We start from the raw sequence: 6588 nt of genomic DNA, 5'->3' as shown, positions 1-6588 counted from the left end.
TAGTATAATGAAACATACAAAGAGTCAGTTCATACATGAGTCAATACATACTATCAAGAGAATCAGATAGAGAATACTATAACGAGAAACAATACATACTATAAAGAGAAATAGGTAGAGAATATTATAACGAGAAACAATACATACTATACACTATACGAAAGAACATACTATGATGAGAAACAAAGAGAACATACTACATACTAGATAGAGAGAACATACACTACACTAGTACATACAATACATATACAAGAATAATATAACATAAATGTGAGTCATTACTTCGGGGCATGGCATCACTATTATGGCTCATTTTGTAACTAGAGTCTCCTGGAGGGATGATGTGCACAAAGGTACTCACTAATATTAATATTTATAACCTAACAAACTTAACTAACTATGCACTTATAGGCAGTGTACCTAGTCAAATTACAATATAGTTTGGGTAAGTCGGGTGTCGATCACAGGCAACGGTGTTCTAATTAATTTACTTATATTAAATTAACCTAATTACTAACATGTTTAAAAGGGGTTTTATCTGATTTTACAAGATCATATGAACTTAAATCAAATTCAATAAGTAAGAACACACTCTTGTTTAGTTTGAATCCACTTCTTCCTTATGGCTAGCTAATGATTATGGATTATTAAGTTGGTTTTTAGTTGTATTGGTAATTTAGTTCTAACTTTACCAATAATTAACTAATTCATGTCAAACCATGTATGTTCACACATAATTAAACACAGAACTAATTATGAATGTAAATATGCTATGTAAGATTTGTTGTATAAATGCAATTATGGTCACAATACACGTTCTCTAGCACAGCTAAGCTTATTTACTCTAATTACTAACTAAGATTGGTCAATCATAGCTCTAACAATTTAATGTTCACTAAATCATTATGTAAACAAATTCATGCAGTTAATGGTCACTAAGCTACACAGAACATGCAATCAAGCAATTGGAGAAACAAACAATAGCATGCTAGGTTATACAAATCAAACACAAGCAATTTTTACCAACTAAACTTAATCCATAAACATTGAACTATTCATAAGTTTGAAGCTCCATCTAGCTAAACAAGAGTAGCTAAATTCAGCTGCTCATCCTAGCAACTAATAAACCAACACAACTTAAAGTAATAGAAAACATGTTCTTATTTAACTAAAATATAAACCTTTATTCTTTTTGGTGTTGAAAACCTTCTTCCAGAACCCTTCTTTCGCTCTTAATCGTCTCCTGGAACTCTTTCCTTCTTCTTCAGTATCGATGGCCATTACGTGAGATTGGGTCTTTACTTCGGGATTCTTCGGGGACAATTTTTGATGAACTAGAGTGGCTAGTTGATCAAATTGTACTTCAAGGTTACGGATGGAGGCTTGCTGATTCTTTATCAAAGTTTGTTGTTCCATAATAGCAGAATCAGTGGCATCGTGTCTCTTTTCCGAAGCTTCCATAAACTTCATCAAAATGGTCTCTAGGTCGGGTTTCTTCTCGGCTGGTGGTTGCTACTTTTCATAAAAGCCTCGACCTGTCTGCCTATATTTCTCTTCTTTTTGCTTCTTATACTCTTCATATGGCAGCCACTCCTTCTTCGGTTTCCTCCAGTCCCCATCAAACTTATCCCTACTAGAGTAGCACACTTGAGCTTTTCTGTTCACATACTCATCTACATTGCAGTCCTTGCTCAAGTGTGGACCACTGCATCTCTTGCAACCCACTCTTATGGCATGTATCGACTGGTCCATTTGTGTTATCCTTCGATCCATATTATTTAGCATGGCAATCACAACTGCTATTTCTTCAGTTTGCGCCTCTCCACCGCCTTTGATTCCATCTTGCCTAGGGTTGTGGTATTCGCGAGAGTGCTTCGCGAATTCTTCAATTAGCTCCTTGACCTCCCTTGGATTTTTCTTTGTCAAAGGTCCTTGAGAATCAAGGATTTGTCTTGTCATAACGTTGACCCCATCATAAAAGATTGATATCTCTTGCTGCACATTTAGATCATGTTGAGGGCAATTTCTAAGCAAGCCCTTGTACCGCTCCCATGCTTTGTATAATGACTCCCTCGGCTGTTGCTCAAACTTGGCTAATGCCTTCTTGAGTTTGGCGATCTTGGATGGCGGGTAAAACTGGTCCAGGAATTGCTCACGCATTTAAGCCCAAGTGGTGATTGTACCCGGTGGGAGTGCTTTTAACCACTCCTTAGCAGCTCCTTTGAAAGTGATGGGAGGCATCCTAAGCAAGACTGTGTTTCTGTTGACATTTGGGACATTGAAGTAATCCGCAATGTCGTTGACTTCATCTAGATGCTTAAAAGCATCCTCATGATCTTTCCAGAAAAATGGGATGTCCTTCAGTGCACTCAATATGTGCCCCTTCAACTTAAATGTGGCAGTGGCAGGTATTGCAGATTGGACTAAACCGGGACCCACATCTTCTCGGATCCGCTTCTTGTAAGCTCCCATGGACATTTCTTCAATTGTTGCCATCTCGTTCCTTGGCTCGTTCTCGGGTTCGCTCGTGTGTTCTTCAAATTCTGGCTCGGTATCGCTTTCGGACTCGGTTTAGATGGGTGTATGATCCAAATGTTCAAGATTGCTCTTGTGCCTCGCGGATGAACTTGACTCTCCTGTCTTCTTTGCGGACTTCCTAGAAAAAGCTGACTTAAATTCTTGTAAGGGCGTCTTTTTCTTGTGAAGTGCAGACTCGGGATGTTCAAGTGGTGGCACCAAGTGTGTGTTTGAGCTTCGGGTCATGAACTCTTGCAACTTGCTAAACTAAAAACGTAAAACTGAACTAAAATAAGAAAAACTAACTAACAACTAAAAATTTAGTTTTTTAACTGTCCACGTCGTGGCAGGTATCTAGGCACGTCGTGGACTCTGTAACTGACAGAAAAAATTTTATTTTGCTGAAAAATTAACTTTTTGTGGATTTTACTCCACAAGAAGGATCGATTAATTTAATGCAAATAACTAAGCTAAAAAAAACTAAGTCGTTCCCCGGCAACGGCACCAAAAACTTGATGTGCACAAAAGTACTCACTAATTTTAATATTTATAACCTAACAAACTTAACTAACTATGCACTTATAGGCAGTGTACCTAGTCAGATTACAGTATAGTTTGGGTAAGTCGGGTGTCGATCACAGGGAACGGTGTTCTAATTAATTTACTTATATTAAATTAAGCTAATTATTAACATGTTTAAAAGGGGTTTTATCTGATTTTACAAGATCATATGAACTTAAATCAAATTCAATAAGTAAGAACACACTCTTGTTTAGTTTGAATCCACTTCTTCCTTATGGCTAGCTAATGATTACGGATTATTAAGTTGGTTTTTAGTTGTATTGGTAATTTAGTTCTAACTTTACCAATAATTAACTAATTCATGTCAAAACATGTATGTTCACACATAATTAAACACAGAACTAATTATGAATGTAAATATGCTATGTAAGATTTGTTGTATAAACGCAATTATGGTCACAATACACGTTCTCTAGCACAGCTAAGCTTATTTACTCTAATTACTAACTAAGATTGTTCAATCATAACTCTAACAATTTAATGTTCACTAAATCATTATGTAAACAAATTCATGCAGTTAATGGTCACTAAGCTACACAGAACATGCAATCAAGCAATTGGAGAAACAAACAATAGCATGCCAGGTTATACAAATCAAACACAAACAATTTTTACCAACTAAACTTAATCCATAAACATTGAACTATTCATAAGTTTGAAGCTTCATCTAGCTAAACAAGAGTAGCTAGATTCAGCTGCTCATCCTAGCAACTAATAAACCAACACAACTTAAAGTAATAGAAAACATGTTCTTATTTAACTAAAATATAAACCTTTATTCTTTTTGGTGTTGAAAACCTTCTTCCAGAACCCTACTTTCGCTCTGAATCGTCTCTTGGAACTCTTTCCTTCTTCTTCAGTATCGATGGCCATTACGTGAGATTGGGTCTTTACTTCGGGATTCTTCGGGGACAATTTTTGATGAACTAGAGTGGCTAGTTGATCAAATTGTACTTCAAGGTTATGGATGGAGGCTTGTTGATTCTTTATCAAAGTTTGTTGTTCCATAATAGCAGAATCAGTGGCAACGTGTCTCTTTTCCGAAGCTTCCATAAACTACATCAAAATGGTCTCTAGGTCGTGTTTCATATCGGCTGGTGGCTGCTCCTTTACATAAAAGCCTCGACCTGTCTGCCATACTTCTCTTCTTTTTGCTTCTTATACTCTTCATATGGCAGCCACTCCTTCTTCGGTTTCCTCCAGTCCCCATCAAACTTATCCCTACTAGAGTAGCACACTTGAGCTTTTCTGTTCACATACTCATCTACATTGCAGTCCTTGGTCAAGTGTGGACCACTGCATCTCTCGCAACCCACTCTTATGGCATGTATCGACTGGTCCATTTGTGTTATCCTTCGATCCATATTATTTAACATGGCAATCACAACTGCTATTTCTTCAGTTTGCGCCCCTCCACCGCCTTTGATTCCATCTTGCCTAGGGTTGTGGTATTCGCGAAAGTGCTTCGCGAATTCTTCAATTAGCTCCTTGACTTCCCTTGGATTTTTCTTTGTCAAAGGTCCTTGAGAATCAAGGATTTGTCTTGTCATAACGTTGACCCCATCATAAAAGATTGATATCTCTTGCTGCACATTTAGATCATGCTGAGGGCAATTTCTTAGCAAGCCCTTGTACCGCTCCCATGCTTTGTATAATGACTCCACCGGCTGTTGATCAAAGTTGGCTATTGCCTTCTTGAGTTTGGCTATCTTGGATGGCGGGCAAAACTGGTCTAGGAATTGCTCACGCATATGAGCTCAAGTGGTGATTGTACCCGGTGGGAGTGCTTTTAACCACTCCTTAGCAGCTCCTTTGAAAGTGATGGGAAGCATCCTAAGCAAGACTGTGTTTCTGTTGACATTTGGGACATTGAAGTAATTCGCAATGTCGTTGACTTCATCTAGATGCTTAAAAGCATTCTCATGATCTTTCCCGAAAAATGGGATGTCCTTCAGTGCAGTCAATATGTGCCCCTTCAACTTAAATGTGGCAGTGGCAGGTATTGTAGATTGGACTAAACCGGGACCCACATCTTCTTGGATCCACTTCTTGTAAGCTCCCATGGACATTTCTTCAATTGTTGCCATCTCGTTCCTTGGCTCGTTCTCGAGTTCGCTCGTGTGTTCTTCAAATTCCGGCTCGGTATCGCTTTCGGACTCGGTTTGGACGGGTGTATGATCCAAATGTTCAAGATTGCTCTTGTGCCTCGCGGATGAACTTGACTCTCCTGTCTTCTTTGTGGACTTCCTAGAAAAAGTTAATTTCAATTCTTGTAAGGGCGTCTTTTTCTTGTGAAGTGCAGACTCGGGATCTTCAAGTGGTGGCACCAAGTGTGTGTTTGAGCTTCTGGTCATGAACTCTTGCAACTTGCTAACCTAAAAACGTAAAACTGAACTAAAAATAGAAAAACTAACTAACAACTAAAAATTTAGTTTTTTAACTGTCCACGTCGTGGCAGGTATCTGGGCACGTCGTGGACTCTGTGACTGACAGAAAAAATTTTATTCTGCTGAAAAATTAACTTTTTGTGGATTTTACTCCACAAGAAGGATCGATTAATTTAATACAAATAAATAAGCTAAAAAAAACTAAGTCATTCCCTGGCAACGGTGCCAAAAACTTGATGTGCACAAAAGTACTCACTAATTTTAATATTTATAACCTAACAAACTTAACTAACTATGCACTTATAGGCAGTGTACCTAGTCAGATTACAGTATAGTTTGGGTAAGTCGGGTGTCGATCACAGGGAGCGGTGTTCTAATTAATTTACTTATATTAAATTAACCTAATTATTAACATGTTTAAAAGGGGTTTTATCAGATTTTACAAGATCAGATGAATTTAAATCAAATTCAATAAGTAAGAACACACTCTTGTTTAGTTTGAATCCACTTCTTCCTTATGGCTAGCTAATGATTACGGATTATTAAGTTGGTTTTTAGTTGTATTGGTAATTTAGTTCTAACTTTACCAATAATTAACTAATTCATGTCAAACCATGTATGTTCACAAATAATTAAACACGGAACTAATTATGAATGTAAATATGCTATTTAAGATTTGTTGTATAAACGCAATTATGGTCACAATACATGTTCTCTAGCACAGCTAAGCTTATTTACCCTAATTACTAACTAAGATTGGTCAATCATAACTCTAACAATTTAATGTTCACTAAATCATTATGTAAACAAATTCATGCAGTTAATGGTCACTAAGCTACACAGAACATGCAATCAAGCAATTGGAGAAACAAACAATAGCATGCCAGGTTATACAAATCAAACACAAGCAATTTTTACCAACTAAACTTAATCCATAAACATTGAACTATTCATAAGTTTGAAGCTTCATCTAGCTAAACAAGAGTAGCTAGATTCAGCTGCTCATCCTAGCAACTAATAAACCAACACAACTTAAAGTAATAGAAAACATGTTCTTATTTAACTAAAATATAAACCTTTATTCTTTTTGGTGTTGAAAACC

At 37.0% G+C, this 6588-nt stretch overlaps 2 non-coding genes across 2 annotated transcripts; both read left to right on the top strand.

Annotated features, from left to right (window-relative positions):
- Positions 1-2005: 2005 nt before the first annotated feature.
- On the top strand, positions 2006-2112 carry LOC111896754 (small nucleolar RNA R71). The gene has a single exon (XR_002852017.1). It is a non-coding gene; the product is annotated as a small nucleolar RNA R71 (small nucleolar RNA).
- A 2583-nt stretch (positions 2113-4695) lies between these two features.
- Positions 4696-4802, top strand: LOC111896752 (small nucleolar RNA R71). Its single transcript, XR_002852016.1, has one exon. It is a non-coding gene; the product is annotated as a small nucleolar RNA R71 (small nucleolar RNA).
- The last annotated feature ends 1786 nt before the right edge of the window (positions 4803-6588 follow it).

The sequence above is a fragment of the Lactuca sativa genome, chromosome 3 (assembly GCF_002870075.4).
Source record: "Lactuca sativa cultivar Salinas chromosome 3, Lsat_Salinas_v11, whole genome shotgun sequence".
Classification (NCBI taxonomy): Eukaryota; Viridiplantae; Streptophyta; class Magnoliopsida; order Asterales; family Asteraceae; genus Lactuca; species Lactuca sativa.
This window is presented reverse-complemented; position numbering and strand designations above follow the sequence as displayed.